Raw genomic sequence first — 20,052 nt, forward strand, 5'->3', positions numbered from 1 at the left:
AAAGATAAGTAAAAATTTTTAACTCATTTGTGTGACTTCATTAATAATTTGTTGGATGTTATAGAATGTTTGTTCTCCTATCCTGTTACCTGATCCTGGGGCATAGCTGTGTAATAGCGGCAGAGAGAAACTGTCTTAGCGGTTTGCTGCACCAGAAGCCGTTTCACGAACTCACAAATTCAGTTCACTGTAACAAATTTGCCAACTTGGTTAGCACAGCAGTAGCGACGACGCTTTTACAAAACTGTCGACGAGGGATTACAAAAAGATGATTAGTCACTCCTTTCATTTCATCCTCAATTCCTGAAGGCGACGAGGCACTCAAAATATAGTGACATGAAATCACTATTAATGGTGCTACTTAATGAACATTGGCGGTTAACGCACTGGAACACAGGTATGTTCAGCTATGTAATTTTTAATACTGTTGACCCACGGAGTAGGAACCAAACTGCTTTCGCTTGCTGACGCTCCTCGTATCTAACAATAAAGTCCCAGAACGAAATAAAGTTTTATTCGCCTTACAAACTGTCCGCATTAGGTCAATTATGGCTTATTACGGATCCCATCTTTCTCTCGGTCTGCCAATATCTCTTTTCCCTTTTGGTTTAGAAATCTTAATCTGACTTCGCAGTGTCTCTGTATCGAGAGATTAGATACTGGCGGAAGTAAATCTGTGAACACGGGTTGTGAATCGTGCTTTAGTAGTTCAGTTGGTAGACCATTTTCCCGCAAAAGTGAAAGGTCCTGAAATCCTGTCTCGGTCCAGCACACAGTTTTTTTAGCTCTCGTCTCCATGTTAGTATCTTACCATAATCCATTCTTATTTGATAATATTTTTTAACTTTATCTATTTCTTCTTTTTCTTCTTCTTCTTCCTTTATTCATAGGCAGAAGCATGTTTTCTTCAGTACCGCTCATTCCATTGTTTCCCTCGACGGCATATACTTCTTTTACCAGCTGGTGAGTTATTTGTTACAATTTACACTATCAGCCGTTCATCTACCCTGTCGATGTGTTCGTACCATTTATGCGTTCTCTCATTTCCCACTCATTAATGGTGTTTATTTTGCATCTTTTTTTTAATGCCTTCACTTGTCTCTCTCTCGGCGTCTTCACCGCAACTCTCTGCTGCATTTTCTTTTCTGTGGTTTCCAAAGCCATCTAGTTTTTCATGTTTCGGATGTTGTCTCAGCTGTGCATGTTCTTGCTATTGCTTTGTATATTCTGGCAGTTTCCAACTATTCCCCCAACTAATTCCTCAAATAGTATTGAGCCGTGGTAAAAATTGTTGTTTTGAAAAGCGCGCCGCAGTGCGTGGTGTGAAGCAGTCGCCCTCCGTTTCTGGCGGTTTTGCCGCTCTGGCAATCGCAGCTTTGGTGTCTCCCTCTGGTGGGAAAGCGGAAAGGTTGGCTGTTCACGTGCATTTAAGGGGCGCTATGAGCTCGCCAGTCGCTCAGTCGGAGTGAGTCTGGGTCAGTCTCGCGTCACCAGAGGCTGGTCTGTCTCTCGTTCGCATTTGTGCAGCAGTTAGTGTCTGTCGCCAGAGTGCTAGTATGTCTGTCGTTTGGATCAACCCTTTAAAGCCGGCAAATGAGAGTCTTGCCACTCCGCCAGTAACAGAACTCAGCTAGTGGTCGCCCGGTCAGAACTGAGTTCCTGCATCTGAGTCAGCGCGTTAGTCCGCTAGTCTGATTGAGTTGCTCGGGCAACGGTCATTGGCGGTTGGATCGATCGCTTGGTCGGTCGCGCACTGAGACACAAGATGACTTGTCCGCCTTGAGCGTCGGCGCATGTGAGGTCGCCACGTGAGTCCAATGGGCCGCGCCGTATAGCGAGGGCTAGTGGCTTCGCGGTCGACACGAGAGCAACAGGAGTCAACCCACGACAGCGGGCTGGCCGGTGCGAGTTGCGACGCCGTGAGATGGGAGATCGGCGCTCCTTTCTGCGTTCGATGAAGCGGCTGGCAGCGGACGGTTCGGGAGAGCGTTGGGGGTGCTGCGCCAGGTTTTCGCCAGAAATCGTAGTTTATTAGAAGTTAAGTGGTTGGAGATATGTTGTTTCATTTACTTGTTAAATTCTACTTGTTTTCTTGGTGAGGTCACCAGACGCTTGTTTTGGGGTCGTCCCACCATTCTTCTCCGTTTGCTCACCCGCGGGAAAGTAGTTATTTATGAATTGGGTTGTCCGTTTTTCCCTTGTGGAGTAGGGCGGGGTAGAACAACCAGCGGTTCTGGTTGTTCAGTAATATCCCTGTCAATCTGCCTTACGTTAGTAGCTGCCTCTGTCATGTTTGTCGGATTTGGTGTTAACGAATTTATTGCTTGAAATGCAACGGCCGAATTCCTGAGATATGTTTTTATCTTGCCTATCATCTTGATAGGCGGTATATGTGCAATGTAGAGCATGTTTGTATATTCTATGTAAGACTGCATTTCATGGGTTTTATTTAAGTGGTCATTTTAGTATATAGAGTTGCCACCCTTCCACCGTCAGAGTTTTTTTTAATCAAGTTGCACCTTGGTGGCAAGTTAAATTTTTTTATGTTTGTGTTTTGTACCATTTCCATCCCTCCTACGGGGTGCATAACTTATGTGCTTGTCTGAGCTGTTAAAATTTTTGGTTTAAAGTAATCTGGCGTATTGCAGATTTGCACCAGTGTAGTCTTTCAAAGGCTGTTGTGAGCAGTCGTGACTACGGCCGTGTCAAAAGGGAGCGGCAAGGTTCTCAGACCGAAAGCTCATACTGTCAAAATTTGTTCTTTCTGCCTCTGAATAAATTGTAACTTGATATTAGAGGGTCCGCAGCTCGTGGTCGTGCGGTAGCGTTCTCGCTTTCCACGCCCGGGTTCCCGGGTTCGATTCCCGGCGGGGTCAGGGATTTTCTCTGCCTCGTGATGACTGGGTGTTGTGTGATGTCCGTAGGTTAGTTAGGTTTAAGTAGTTCTAAGTTCTAGGGGACTCATGACCATAGATGTTAAGTCCCATAGTGCTCAGAGCCATTTTGATATTAGAGGGTGCTTTCTGATTAAAATTTTACATCTGTTTAAAAAACGGCTTTTAGGAGTAAAATTTCCATTTGTTGAAAGAAAATTAATTTGTTTTCATCAGTTACCCACTGGCAACTACTTCCACACGCACACAGTGTGATTAAATGTGTTAATGTTCTAGATCAATCGCTAGTAAATAAAGTAAATTCTTAAGAAAAGGTTTGACAGCAAATTCACGGTTGAAGTATCATTTATCACCCCATAATTTTGATTGCTTTTGCTGCTTGTTCTGAGATCTCCGTCTAAACATTTTTACTGCTGAAAAATTCGATACCAACGTATTTAAAGGCCGTTACTTGTGTAATTTTTCCATATAGTTCCAGTCAGCATCTGATTGGTTCCACAAAAATGGTCACACATTTCGGTTTTTGAGCGCGTATTCTCTGGTTTCAAGCCACGTTCGGTGGTTAGCTCCCCACGAGATTTTTGAAGAGGTCTCCTCTGCTATTGTCAAGCGGTTGGCTGTCGTGTGACTGCCGCTGCCGTGCTTATAGAGACCCTCCCACAGAGACGGCTCTACTGCACATTCCGCACCGTATCCGGTGATGTTTTGTGGGCACGACCACCGCACATTCTTCAACTCCCGAATCATAAGATCCCAGGCCGTACTGCAATCAAACCGTATTTATTGAGGGTGTTGTCCGATATTTTGATTCCTATTGCTTCATTTATTACGCTATCGCGGAAGCCATTGGCCCTTTGAATAATAGAAGTCTCATCGAATGCAATTCGATGCCTGTTTTCCAGTTCATGTTCCGCTACAGCTAACTATTCGGAATAGCGTAGCCGAAAACACCTTTCATGTTCTATGCGGCGCTGTCCAATAGTGCAGACAATTTGACAAACATAAAACTGCCCACACCCTTATGCTACTCTTTTAAATTAAAGGTGTACTGAGGCCTACATTGTCTTTTACAGGCCTCATTAGTAGCGGACAGTGACTGTAACATTCTCATGTCTCTTTAGGAGCGGGCTAATTTTCCCTGCAATTAAGCCAAAAAAGGAGAAACGCACTCTTCATCACGTCTTCTTTGGAGGCCTCCTGCTTTCGTGGATTACATGAAACTTCTTGCGAAATTCGTCTAGGGCCTCAGAATGGACACTCCTGTGGCAGCTTGTGGCTTGCAGATACAAATGGGCGTGTGGGTGGTCTTGCAATAAACGCTGTGACCAAGATTTACGGCGGATAAAAAAGTCCTTGCATTCGGATATGGCCACTTTTAGGTTTTTGTCTGTCACGTTAAATATGTGTAAAAATTTTGCAGATTATCTTCATTGTTCCCTAGCAGAACTTCATTGTCAGCATTAGAAATTATATTTATTTCTTCGTCCCCCGTTCTGTAACCAATATTAGCCAATAATATTTTTCATCGCATCGTCCGTGACTATAACAAAAACTGGCGGTCTCAAAGAGTCAACTTATCTAAAACCCATTTTCACCTAGACATAGTTCTTGGAATAAAGTTCTTCAATAGTTTTTATGCTCGAAGGAATGCCTCGATTCTAGAGCAGGTTTTAGCACGTCTGGTACCTGAATCCTCTCAATAAAAGAAATATCAAATGGTATGTTTTATTCAAAGGACTTCTCTGCAACCTGTCTAACAATAAATACGGCATCTGTACATAACCTACTACTGTAGATCGATAACCATACTGATCCACTACAAGTGTTGTAATGTTTCTTTACTTTATTGCCATTGTTTTTGTTTTTAGATTTACCCCTCAGGTACTGGTTGGATCTTCCTTATTTCTTGTCTTGTGCGTGATAACAGTAATAAAGGTTCTTCATCCATTTGGAATTTTATTACGAGCTATAACTTTATTAACTTAGTTGGTTAATTTTTCAGTTAGTGGATATCTTCCAGACTTCATCACGAATCCCATCTTTCAATGGGCGCTTCCTATGTTTTAGCTGACTTACAGCTTCGTCTACCTCTGCCTGTGAAACACTTACGTCAACATTTTCCTGTATGCTGAATGATTTCTTTCGGTTTTATAGTAATCATTTTTGACCTTTAATAACTCATTTTAATATTCAAACCATAATACCCCGTTTTCGTCGTTCAATTGAAAAATGTCGTTTAATTCTTTCCTCTGCAGGTATATCGTCCTCAAAATTTGTTTTTGCAGCCTATAGTGGTCATTCCGTACATTTTTAGAGAAGATTATCCACTGTTCATTCTTAAAACGATTTCCTAGTGATTCTGTCTTATTACGAGTCTGTGCAATCTTGATAAGACGTGTATTTTTAGTGTTTTATATTTCAGATAGGCACACCTATTATTTTACGCAATTCTTTTACACCTTTACGAAACCATGGTGTTGTGTTTGTTTTCCTTTCTTGCTTTATAATCTTTGCACCTAAGGCATCTTGAGCTATTGCTTCAGTATTTTATATTGCTTTCATCCCAACCTCGTTCTACTTTCCAGTTTTATCTAACGTTTTCAAAGCCTTATATGCTATCTGGTGCTGGTCATGAACATTATCTTCCATGTAACCAATGCATCTGTTCCAGGTTTCCTGGTGGCCTTTCTTCACTATTCCTTTTCTCTTTATAGAATTGTTTACTTTTCAGGGTAGATTTTGAATGATATTTTTCACACATCGTTTGTTTTTCTTGTATTTTTTCCGAAATCATCGTCTGGTTTTCTGTGACGATTTAAAGTTTATATATATATATATATATATATATATATATATATATATATATATATATATATATATATACATATATATGAAACCATTTTAGACAGAATTTTATTTAACTTTTTACTTTTATTTTGATGTTTTAAGCCAGAGGAAACGCCTTCCACATTTCGTACACCACACTTTCCCTATTATCATGAGGCTGAAATGCAGTCGCATCTGGAGTCGCATCTGTTACACTATTTGTAGTACTTAATCCTTTTAGCGAGGTAAGTTCTAGTGATCATTACTGAACTTTTTCTTATCTCGGGATACAATACATATACATACATATATATATATATATAATCAGGCGGATATTCGTTGTACGGCTCCGAAGGAAGATATACACATTGACGGAAAAAGTGCTTCCGTCGAGAGCGTCGTGTTTAGTGGTATTAGTCTTGACTCCTTCTCTCGATACTTCTAGCAAAGTTTCACTTACCCTAATCTCTGCACTTTGCCTGTTCAGTTATTTTCCACGACGCATTACACTACCGGCATAAACTCGACGTGTATTCGAGTAGCTAGGTGACCACGCTGTCGCTGATTGTTACACACAGGCCCTGGACTCGGCGATCAAAGCGGCCGCCGCCCTGTGGCGCACCGTATCCAGCCCGCTGCCGTATTTGCCGTGGCGGTCGCGGTCTTGACCGCGGCTAGGTCCCCATCTGTCAACAGTCACGGACCCGCCCCTGCCCGTGGCGACTACCTGCACGACATCATGGCCAACTTGCCGCACAGGCGGTGGCGTGACTAGAGCAGAAAGGCGAGTGCTGCGTGCTAACGCCACCTGACTCATTGCACCGAGGACTTGAGCACCGGCCAACATTTCTTAGAAGCGGTTAGTAGTACGAGGAAACATGTATGAATTTGCCTTCAACTAGCTATTTGGTACACAATCTGTAAATCCTGGAGTCGCATCTGTTACACTATTTGTAGTACTTAATCCTTTTAGCGAGGTAAGTTCTAGTGATCATTACTGAACTTTTTCTTATCTCGGGATACAATTACAGACTGCATTTCAGCCTCATGATAATAGGGAAAGTGTGGTGTACGAAATGTGGAAGGCGTTTCCTCTGGCTTAAAACATCACAATAAAAGTAAAAAGTTAAATAAAATTCTGTCTAAAATGGTTTCATTTGCGAGTTATGACGCATATTGTCATTTGAGATAGGCACTACTCATGGACCAGAACAGGCTACTGATGTGTCGTGTTCGGCAGCACATCCAATGATGTTGCTTTGTAGACCCCTCTACACTGTTCAGTTGATTCTGGCACGAAATGCCTTTTATTTGCGAGTTATGACGCATATTATCATTTGTGATAGGCAGTACTCATGGACCAGTACAGGCTACTGGCTTGTCGTGTTCGCCTGCATATCCACTGATGTTGCTTTGTAGACCCCTCTACACTGTTCATTTGATTCTGGCACGAAATGCCTTTGTCTGCTTCGATGTGATCTGTTGTATGCTATGATGTAGTAATAAAGCGGCACCAGACGTACTGCGTAGATTCACTCTGCCGGTAGTTCATACACTGCAGTTGTTTTGCAGTAAATATTTGGTGTGGTGTAGTGGACAATCAGTTACTCGAACCATATTTTATTCCACAGCGACTAACAGGCTGAGTATCGACAGTTTGTCGACCATGAATTCGGTATTCTGCTTGATGTCCCATTCGCTACACTAAACATCTTAATCGTTTATGCACGATGGTGCCTCTGCACATTTCACTTAGGAGCAAGAGAGTATCTCAGTATCATTTATCTCGATGAATGGATAGTTCGTGCAGGTCCAGTATTTGAGCTCGCCATATCTCTGGCTATTAGCGCCCTGGACATCCACCTTCAAGCCTGTCCCATGGAGTTCGTGCATGATGTTGCAAGAGAGAACGTAATACAACTACAGAAGCAAAATTAAAGTGGCTGTGCAATCGTACAGAATGAGATGAATGGAGCCTGCAACTTTGCGAGAGTGATACATGGACAACGCTCTGAACATGAACGGAGTTGTGTTCAATTTTGGGTCCCTTTGTGTCCTGCTTTCTGAGAAGAATAATTTTGTGTTGCACATGTGTTCCCTACTCTACTGTTGAACTCTGAAATAAAGAAATTTCCGACAAAACTTTCTTTAATGTCTCATTCTTATTTTGATTCATACATTATACCCTTGAAGAGTATACAGTTACATTTGAATCACCCTTTATACTATTTACATTTTTGTGACTTATCCAACAGACAAACACATACAGAACATCAAGGACACTCTTCTCTACCTTCAACAGCTGATAAATTTAGCACCATCCTGCTGCTGGCTACCAGAGCACCAGGGAAATTCATGGGAATATATTAGCCGATACATAATCCATGGAGGAGTGCATTCTAACAGATGGCTCAATGCCATATCGCTCTACATGCTGTCGGCGTACAAACAGCAGTGGGAATAAAACTCGCTGAAAGTGACGGACAATAAGCTGCAGTTGGGTAAACGCACTACTTGGCTTTGAAATACCTTCTACTCACGCAGGTGAGATAGGGCACACCCACCTCTCCTTCTGGCATACAAATATCAGTACGTCACAGATTAGCTGAACGTGCATTGCTGCCAAACAGGCGGGCGGATGTTAGCTTACCAACTGTCCTGTCCAGTGTTGTTTTCTGGCAATGAGACGAATATGGCCAAATTTTTGTGAGATTTCTGACCTGCTTCGTGATCTATTAACAGGCTGGTTTGCTCTTCCTCCTTCCTTTTTGTGTTCAGACAGATACGCTTTCGTAAGATTTTTCAGCAATCATTCTATACAAACTAAGTGGAAATGGGAGACAGTGATTGTAATTATTTTATTCTAGGTATTTTTAGTTTTAATTCTTTAACTCAATTCGTCTCGGATTGTTTTACCAAGGACGCAAACAATGACGCTGATGAGCACTGTAAATAGACAGAAACACACAATTACAAGTTTTGTGTGAAAAAAATCATCTTTGAATGCAATAGCACTATACCTGTTGGCAAGAAGAAGTTTGTCATTAACGATGATAGTCTACTGACTACGACCGTATTGAATTTCGCTTTGAACTGTTGAGTATAATCACATAACCTACTTTGTTTCTGATTTTTGGAATGGTTAGGGAGGCAGAATGAACACTGAGGTTGCTGCCTACTCTTTCCGATGTGTTTCAGGACCAACATCTAATCACAGCTTCGAATTAAATTCCTACACGAGCAGAGAGAAACCAGTGACACGACTGAGTTTCAAGATAAAAAGAGACATTGCAGTTCTAAAAAGACTGAATAAATAGCTGCCAGTGGATGCATAAAAAGAACCCAGCAACGTACATGAATCGGCAGACTAGGGTTTAACACAGTAAAAACACGAAAATGAAAAGCGACAATAATTGGTCTGTAAATGAGTTCCTATAGTATCTTTTGTTGGGGTCATTTTGTACCGGACGTGTGGAGGTGCTAAGTAAATACTTAACTGTGACGTAAGTATCGAATTGAGTTTGCTAATATAATGATCCGTAGCAATGAATAGATTCGTTAGGAAAGCAGATACCATACCTAACGTCTGCGAAACACATTAATTGCATTTAAGTCACATGGCTATCGAGTTTTATTCACATGCAGAGGTCTGCATGATCACAGGTAAAAAAACGTACACAATATTCGCTAAGGTAGATCTCATGTTATTTGGAAGTAGTGGTCTCATATATACACAATCGTGAACATGTCATGTCTAACCAGAGCCCAGGGCTGAGGGCAGACGAAACTGGGAGACATAATGTTACATGAAGTAAACCGTAAGGGGAGAGCGTTGCGAAAATGCAGACGCCCCCAGACGACGTCCCAGGGCGCTAGTTACTCTTCAAGGAATTAACATGTAACTTCATATGTCGTTTAGACGTTGTGGTAGGTTGCCACCGTAGAACTTTGTAATCAACAGGAACGTATTAGCGTATAAAGCCAGCTTGATACCAGCCCTTAGAACAGAAACGTCAGTAGGCTCGCAAGGTTTAGAAAGAGAGTGAAAACGTCAAAAAACTGTTGACCTAGCAGTCTCTACTCCGGGGAGCCCGAGGGGCGGGTCTAAATGACATATAACAATAATGTTGCAAGCCTTATTTTGGAGAGCAGTTACGTTTAGCTTTCAGCTGAACAATGTTGATATCAAATACGGACTTAGTGCAACTGCATTAACATCCTCGCCTTAGGAGCAGTAGAGAGGCCTAACTAAACCGTGATTGGCAGGCGCCTGCAGGAGACCTGAAGGATTGCTTGGGTGGCCCCTAGTGGGAAAAATAATACCCCTACGCGACTCTTTAAAACCTCTAGATCAGACAGAAGAAAACAGTCAAATGCCTTCACTGTGAATTGTCCTTCTGCGCTCTGCTCTGTACCGCTCGGGAGCGCAGACTGACCAGTAACCCCTTTTCTCCATCTCCCACCTATGTCAGGACATGACAATGCTTACTAACTCGTCTCTATTAAATAATAGAGAAATACTGAGAAACGGCATTTTTGTATGTGTTTGGTTGACTGTTTGTAATTTAATTTGATCAAGGCATTAATTTATTATCACAATTATACCACCCTGAACTCAGCAAATTATGTAAAGATTGTTGCGTAAAGTTTGCATAATATATAAAAAAGGTACTGTATCAATAATATTGTATAACAATAATTCAGTAATGATACTGAAAATCGATGGTCTATAGTTCACTCTCTAGTGGGTTCTACGGCGTTTTCTGCAACTTATCTCTCATTTCACCTCTGACTAGGAAGTGAGAAAGGACTAAATTGCATCGTTGACAGAAGTCCACGGTGTACTGCAAATCCGTTTGTAACTGACTTTGTGACACAGTTCAAAAATCATGTGAAGACGTGGGCATACCACCTCCAACAGTACCGTGATTAGAAAAGTTCTCAAACAAACCTTTCTGTAGTAGTCACACTTACCTGAAGACAGAGAATTACTAATTTTAAAGTACAAGGTAATATAATTATGAGCACAACACTACTGAATACCGTCGTTACGAAAACAATAATTAAAACGCACGAATACACACAAATGTTCCACTGATACACAAAATCCTAAAAAGATGATTAATCGTGAAATGAACAATGACTCAGATATAGCCAGTGAAATGTGACTCTTCAATTACGTGATGAAAATGGAATTATTTCAAGTTGTTCCAGTGTAATGGAACATATAAATACTATAACAGCCTCATGTAAATGAAACTTCTAATGCTAAATATTTCGATGTTTTAAATACCATTATTAATAACAATAACAACACGTTTACCAAACCGGCTTAGGGGCCAATAGTATTGCACGAATATAAAATATAGAAAAACAAAATTCCGAGTACATTCTACAATTTAACTTTTAAATTTATGTAGACGTTCCGTGTCTGTACAACTTTGCGAATGGCCCTGCAGCAGCAGAACGAATGACGATGATTTTACTCACGTGAACGTAAAACTCGTGCTGTTATCTCGAGTCCTCCTTCCTCGCCGCACCTGTTGAGTACACACTCACTCAGTGTGATGAACTTCTTTGACGGCCAGTGAATGTATTGTCGAGTAAAGCTTATCATACAGAACAGCTATACATGGTGTTTCCGTAAGAGAGTGCAAAACTGTAACACGACATAAAGAATGTCCAATGAACAATTTGAGGCAGTGAACCTGGGATCAGGGAAGGCAGGTAAAGGAAATATGGAAGTAAACTTGTATACCCCTTTGTCTGACATTAATGCTTGTCGGCTTATTTACAACTAAGATGAATACAAGTTTACAACTACTGTGCTATTTATTTACATGCTCAATCTTTATTTCAAAATTTTCAAATGTGTGTGAATACCTAAGGGACCAAACTGCTGAGGTCGTCGGTCCCTAGAATTACACAGTACGTAAACTAACTTAACCTAACTTATGTTAAGAACAACACACACACACACACACACACACACACACACACACACACACACACACACACACACACACCCATGCCCGATGGAGGACTCGAACCTTCGTGACGTGGCAACTCAAATCGCAAGGCCACTCCACGCGTCATTCTTTATTTCCTGCAAAGCAACAAGGAGGACGAATGTAATTACTAGGAAGTCATGATGCAGGTTTTGTTTGCTTTACTTGTCCATAAGGTGGCTCTGTTGTATCGTATTTACGTTGTCCCATGACAGATCGCGCTGTGTGTTGTAACTGCAACCGGAACTGTGGCGGAGTTGACAAGACAGAAAGTGCAGCGGGACCCCCGCAGCGGCCCGCAAACCACAACACATGCAGGAGAGGATGGACACGATAAACGAAGGACTTTACAACAACAGAGTCACAAAAGAACCTAGCTAGACAACCACGTCTACTCGTAAACAGAACACGAAAGTAAATACGCTGTCTATGGCGAGGCGATATGTCCAAAGACGTATGCAAGTTTAAGATGACTGGCTGAGCTTTTTTTTCTTCTTTATTGTGATTTCATTCCCCTGCCCCATATGGGTAGGGGAGCGCTGTCAGCAGCACAATCCGCCGCTCTTCAGCCAAGTGACACGACAACTAAAACAAGGATAAAATGATACGTACAGAAGGAGATAAAAAAGGGGAACATGAAACAGTGTAAGAGGAGAAGATGTAGGTAAAAATACACTGACATGTAGACGTTCATGGGGGACAGTTAAAAAAGCCACCAGAAAGTTAAAAAACACAGTTGAAGATTCTTAAAACACAGAGAAGACGCTGAATGCGCATGCACAGATTAAAAGTTGGCCACAGTATTAAAAACACTCTGAAACAACACACTTAAAACCCACTTGGAGCACACACGACGAAGAATAAAACTACCGGGTGGGACCTGCCGAAGGAAAGGTCAGAGAGGATGGAAAAGGAGGGGAGAGCATGGGGCAGCTGTGGAACCGGCGGGATGAAGAGAGGAGGGGCAACCGTGAGTTCACGAAGAGGCAGGAGACACGTGGGGCGGGAGAGGAAAAGGGAAGACAGGGCAGGAGGGAGCGCAGAGACACTGAAAGGAGGCACTAGGGATGGAGGGGGAGTAGGAGGGGAAAGCCGCTCAGAACGAGGGAGGGGAAGGAGAGGGAGCCCTGAGGAGAAGGCAGGAAGAGGACCTGGCTGAGCGAGAGGCAGGCGCTTAAAGACATGATCGGGGGCGCCGCTATTGGCTGCTGGGACCACGTGTTCCATTGTGGCGCCCTCACACTAAATTCGGGCCAGGAGGCGCGCACCACCATGGCTGACGGCGCTATGGTGCAGAGACTTCTAGGGGTCTTCGACGTCCATGTCGTCTGGCGCGGATTCAAATTCTGCGGCGCGTGGTACCTGACTATGAATCCACGACTAACCCATTCATTACTCAGCGCTATTCAGACACGTACAATACAATTCGATGGGGCAGAATTCACTGACATCCACCTTGTGTATGGGGAAGTACGTTGCAATGCTCTTGCTGCTGAAAGTCTGTACAGGGAACGATTTCCTAACAGACATCATGTGCCACGACGAGCGATTACTTCTCTAGATCAACGTATGCGGGACACTTGTTCAATGGAAAGAAGAACGAGTATCGTGGTTACATAAGAACCACTCCCACACCAGATTTTGAAGACGAGCTCCTGGAATATGTTGAATCGAAATCCACTAAAAGTTCTCGTCGTATTGCACATGAAATAGGCGCTGCATATACTACTGTGTGTTGGGTACGTCTCGAACATCAATGACACCAATCTCACCTAAAACGAGTCTATGCAATGCATGTGACTGACTTTGCACCAAGGATCGTATTGTGGCAGTGGTTACTCCAACAATGGATTTATCGACCAGATTTCTCCAAATTGTGCCATTAACTGATGAAGCCTTATTTGATCGTGATGATATTTCGAGCAGCAGGACTAGCCACGTGTGGGACGAGGAAAACTCTCACGCTGCAGTAGAGTCATACCATCGAGTACGTATTGCTGCGAATATCTGGGCCGGCATTGTAGTCGGAAAATTCACTGGGCCAAATTTTCTACGTGGCTGTCTGAATAGCCACCTGTGCTTGAGGGTCGAGCAAAGAATTCTACCTGAGTGGTTGAAGAGCGTACCCCCTGTCCGTGAGAGGATGTGCATACAACATGACGGTACACCGCGTTACTCCAGTGTGCATGTCCCCAACCATCTCAATGCTGTATTTCCTGGTCACTGCATTTGGAGGTCATATTCCATGGCCTACGAAGTCACCTGACCTGAGTCCCCTTGATTATTTCCTATGGAGATATGTAAAGTCACTTTTGCATGAGACTCAAGTGGATACAGAAATGGAACTAGTTGCCAGAATTGTAGCTTCCTGTGATGTGATTCGAAATACACTGGGGTATTCGACAAGGTGCGTCAGAATGTTGTTCCTTGATGTCATGCTTGAACTGAAGTTGGCGGACGTCAGTTTCAGCACATTTTGTAAGATACAAATGGTACGTTCATTATGTCAGTGATGGTATTTAATTCTAACTAACGTAAATAAAGAAGTACACATAATGTGATTTTATTCTTATTACCTTCTCAACCTGGATTCTCCACCCCAGGTTCCCTACATAAAATTGTTCAGTGGAGCATCCTCTTTGTCCTGTTGAAGTTTTGCATGCTCTAACGTAAACACCATGTATATGTGGTGGCGTAGTAAATCGATCGTAGTTCTGAACTGCTAAAATCGGTTTACGTCGGGCTGCTGCTCTTTTGTGTCCAGCCACTATCAATATTACATGCCTAATAATAACTAAAATTGGGTGTGGAAGTGACGATTGCCCTACCTAGCACTGTTAAACATTCGGCTTATTCGTTACAGAATGAATACTGAAAAAACTACCTACACCTTGTTGAGAGTTTGTTTCAATACCATGTGAAACTACATAGTAACGAACAATGCTACCGAAAATGTATTTATGACAAGTACTGGGGAAGTCATAGAGAATTTCGAGCTATATTGTAGACGAACATATCAATAAAGCCATTCCCGGAACAACTGCGAGCTCTTTGCATCCGTGTGTTATATTTCATTTCGTACTGACATATGGTGCAAAACACATGGTACTAAGCTAATATCAGAACTCCACGTGGTAGCTGGAACTCATTCCCCATTCAGCTACTATCGCCGTCATATCCTTCGTGCTTTCTTCCTCCCTCTCGCTGCAGTCTTATCTAGAGCCTACCAAGAAAACTTCGACAAACAGTGTTAGTTTTACTTTAACGAAGGACGTAGTTTCAATGAATAACGGTCGGATGAGTTTCTTCAGAAAAAGAATATTATCTGAGATTTTTCAGCCTTTGTGCCTTTTGAAACAAATAATGTTAATAAATGTGTATTTTCGATTCTATTTTAACATAATAATTACTACTGTTACAATATCAAAGAACACAAGTAGTTCATAAGCTTGAGTACAGAGGGGAATTAATGTAGTGTTATCCAGTGTAACTCGCTGAATGTTCAGTGTCCGCTGTCCTGACACACTGATATGTTCCACAAACAGTGATACAATAGAGGAAATTACATTTAGTTTCTGTTTTGCTACAAAAGGTTGTGACGTTTCAGATAAGCATAACTTCCACTGTCTAGATTTAATTTGATCGCGAAGTCACACTTTATTGCCTTCCCCGGCTGAAGAACAGAGAACTTTTTGTAAGTCGAAATTCCTGTGGCATCCGATGTGAAAATAAATAGTATGTGGTATATCAATCATGCGGTTACAAAAGGGACACTGAATAAATAGTGAGAGTAGCTACACTATTGAAAACAATACCATCCGTTACATTGCGACTGGGCTAGATGGTCATATTTCTCAGAGCATTAATATCTGTGGCGTGTGGTGTGATTTCATGAAGCATTTTGCATTCATAAAAAAGTGATTTTTTGATGTTTACTTCTGAATCATACTATCGCTGTGAATGATGTTGCATTACTGAATAAATCCACTATCATGATAGAAGCTTGCGTAACATTTTCATTTTTCTGTTATGGTCACATGTTGCTGATTGCCAAATTGGTGTGCATGTAAGAAGGTAGATTTAGGGATGATATGCAGTGGCAAGGGGCAGTGCATCACCTGACGCTTCAGCCGGTAGCGCCATTCTGTCACGTCTGTTTGTAGCTCGCACTTCGACGTGCGGGTATAGCATTTGTCATTGATTCTCTTGTTGGTATAGATCTGGAGAAGGTAGAAAGTCACTGTAGTGTTCTTTGAAGCAGATATGAATCAGATATGAGAAATATTACGTAAACATGGGACATCGGTGTTTCTCGGAGCATAAACGGGACGCCTGACCCAGCTTTGCTAGAAAATGGAGAAGGCAACGGCTGGAGCATGTGGTGCGCAGCAGAGGTACAGAGCACATTGACGAGACCGTATGAAGTTCTCCATCCTTCTCGACCCCAGATGCGTCACGTGAGCACTTTCATACTTGCACATCATTATAGTACGACTAGTTACAGAAAAATGGATACCCGCCAGGGTAGGTGAGAGCTCTAACGCGCTGCTTCCTGGACTCGGGTAGGCGCGCCGGCCCCGGATCGAATCCGCCCAGCGGATTCACTACGAAGGCTGATGTGCCGGCCAGCCTGGATGTGGTTTTTAGGCGGTTTTCCCCTTCCCGCTAGGTGAATACCGGGCTGGTCCCCATGTTCCGCCTCAGTTACACAGCTCGCGGACATCTGAATAATTTCGCACTATTCCATGGATTACACTCGACGCAGACAGTTGGGATACACTAATTCCGTCCTGGGGGGTACGGGGTGGAGACAGGAATGGCATCTGGCCACCCCTTCAACATTAACATGCCAAATCGGATTAACGATGGCTGACCCTGCGTAACTGCGGGACAAGGCTCAAGCGATAGGTAAACAGATAGATAGTTACAGAAAAATGGATATCCGTCTTGAGTAAGTAAATGAATATGTAAATTGTAGTGAGGGGGAGAAAAAACCAGAGCTGCGCCAGTCACGAAGTGTCGTTTCATCCACTAAGCGTTTCGACAGTTAAGTAGCATCATCAAGTTTAAGTATGAACCCTCTGTCAGGCACTTAAATGTGATTTGCAGAGTATCCATGTAGATGAAGATGTACCTTTGACACAGCACTTTGTAGTGGAGATGTTAGGCTACGACTGAGAGTGTTAATTAATACGTGAAACATATTCACAACTTTACAGACGAGTCATAAATATGAGAGTCACCTACAGAGTTATAAGAACAGTATACTTCCTGAAATTCTTATTCCGAAACTCATACAGGCTTCCTACTTTACAGCCGGCCGAGGTGGCCGAGCGGTTCTAGGCGCTACAGTCTGGACCCGTGCGCCCGCTACGGTCGCAGGTTCGAATCCTGCCTCGGGCATGGATGTGTGTGATGTCCTTGGGTTAGTTAGGTTTAAGTAGTTCTAAGTTCTAGGGGACTGATGACCTCAGAAGTTGAGTCCCATAGTGCTCAGAGCCATTTGAACCATTTGAACCTACTTTACATCAGTCAGACAATGTTGTTCTTGTGTAGCCAAGAAGCCACACCTTTTTGCCAAAGAATTTAATAATTAAGAATTTACGTAACAAACAGACGGATTAGGATGTTCTGTGTTAGTGTGAACAGAATCACAGAGAATTGTGTTAAGTATACGCTTATCAACAGTAGTAAATGACTAACGTGGTCGTTTATAATATAAGGCATTTTTCTTAAAGTCGTAATTATGCAGGCGCTCCGCTAATAATAGATTTTTGTGGCGTTAAATCAGGTGTTTGTTACTCGGATGGCTGTCAGTTTAAGGAAGTCAGAAAAAATTGACGCAATTAGTTTGATTCAAGGAGCAGATTGAATGTCAGAGGGACGTAAGTACGTAATAAATAAAACCCGATTTCGGGAATGGGTCTAGGTGTCTGTGTTTGTTCAGCATATCAGGGGTAAATGGTAGGGAGATCTTAATACACTGGCGCTTATCAGCCACGAACCTTCAATGGACGCAGCTATTCAATATATCTAGCGAAAGGGCTAACAATGCCGGTTGCTCGTGTGAGAGCAGAAATTGAATCACGACCACGTTCAGCCGGCGCTCTGTCTCTGCCACCAGACCAGACAAGACCGGTCGCCACGCACCCCCTGATCGATGCGCCACCTCCCCCCCCCTTCCAACGTCATCCCCACTCCCACTCTACCACCCCGCCCCCTGTCCTACGCTGGACGACTGACTGGTCAACCGGCAAGTTCCCGCCAGCGCCGCTCCAACTTTGAGTCTCCCCTGACAGTTGGGCGTCCCCTGTGCCGCGATGCTGCGCCACTCTTTTTACCGTCTCGACGACTCTGCTCTGAAAGAAGAGCACCCACGAGGAAATATCCCTTACATCCTGTGTGTCCGGACCCTTTTACCTTGTATCTCGTGGACACCAGAGTGGAATGGCATTTCCCTGGCACCGAGACAAAATGAATTTTACGCTTTTCCAACGTTACATCACGTCGTCGTAAAAAAGGATCTAGCTTAAGGCACAGTGAGCTGCTGACACCATAGTATACATGCATAAGAATCACATATATTGAATACAAATACACCAGATACGAGTATTATATGCACGAAATGTACTCGCAGTTGCGAATATCAATAATCATCAGCTTTATAATGCAATGACGAAAGCCACTGCAGTATCGTATTTATCCGACAATACCTGGCAAGCGTCATTCAAGTAACATGTCACTCCCATTTGGGAAGATGCCAGGTGATCAAAAAGTCAGTATAAATTTGAAAACTTAATAAACCGCGGAATGATGTAGATAGAGAGGAAAAATTGACACACATGCTTGGAATGAAACGGGGTCTTATTAGAACAGTAAATAAATAAATAAAAGTATTGCTAGATGCGTGAAAGATCTCTTCCGCGCGTCGTTTAGTGATAATCGTGTGCTCAGCCGCCACTTAAGTCAAGCTTGGCCTCCCAGGTCCCCAGACCTCAGTCTGTGCGATTATTGGCTTTGGGGTTACCTGAAGTCGCAAGTGTATCGTGATCGACCGACATCTCTAGAGATGCTGAAAGACAACATCCGACGCCAATGCCTCACCATAACTCCGGACATGCTTTACAGTGCTGTTCACAGCACTATTCCTCAACTACTGCTATTGTTGAGGAATGATGGACATATTGAGCATTTCCTGTAAAGAACATCATCTTAGCTTTGTCTTACTTTGTTATGCTAATTATTGCTATTCTGATCAGATAAAGCACCATCTGTTGGACATTTTCTGAACTTTTGTATTTTTTTTTGTTCTAATAAAACCCCATGTCATTCCAAGCATGTGTGACAATTTGTACCTCTCTATCTACATTATTCCGTGATTTATTCAGTTTTCAAATTTATACTGACTTTTTGATCAACCGGTACATCATGGATGTTCGAGTGCAGTTTGTAGACACATGGTTGACGACATATGGAAATTTGGGACTGGTCTGATGCATGCTTTGATAGCCTAATGGTGAGGCGACCGCTCGTGATAAGCAGGAAAATCTGGGTTCGAAACCCAGTCCGGCACAAATTTTCACTGTCGCCATTCCATTTGTAAGTAGGCTGTTTATGTTTTCTCTATGTAAGTAGGCTGTTTATGTTTTCTCTATGTAAGTAGGCTGTTTATGTTTTCTTATTGGCAACGTTACGTAGCGGTCAATATGAAAATCACTGGCTGTGCTGTGTGCAGTCTGTGTCTAGTTTGCATTGTTGTCTGCCATTGTAGTGTTGGGCAGCGGCAGCTGGATGTGAACAGCGCGTAGCGCTGCGCAGTTGGAGGTGAGCCGCCAGCAGTGGTGGATGTGGGGAGAGAGATGGCGGAATTTTGTAATTTGTCATGAACTGCTATATATATTATGACTTTTGATGATATCAAGGTAAATACATTGTTTGTTCTCTATTAATATCTTTCATTTGCTAACTATCCCGATCAGTAGTTAGTGCCTTCAGTAGTTTGAATCTTTTATTTAGCTGGCAGTAGTGGCGTTCGCTGTATTGCAGTAGCTTGAGTAGCAAAGATTTTTGTGAGGTAAGTGATTTGTGAAAGGTATAGTTTAATGTTAGTCAGGGCCCATTCTTTTGTAGGGATTATTGAAAGTCAGATTGCGTTGCGCTAACAAAATATTGTGTGTCAGTTTAAGCACAGTCATGTATAAATTGTTCAAAAAGGGGACGTTTCATACATTATACAGCTGGTGGTTGTTCTTATTCGCAACTACGAATACGTCCCGTGTATTTCATGTCGGCTGTTCGATGGAACATTGCGACGTAATTTGGAC

Source organism: Schistocerca serialis, chromosome 5, assembly GCF_023864345.2.
Source record: "Schistocerca serialis cubense isolate TAMUIC-IGC-003099 chromosome 5, iqSchSeri2.2, whole genome shotgun sequence".
Classification (NCBI taxonomy): Eukaryota; Metazoa; Arthropoda; class Insecta; order Orthoptera; family Acrididae; genus Schistocerca; species Schistocerca serialis.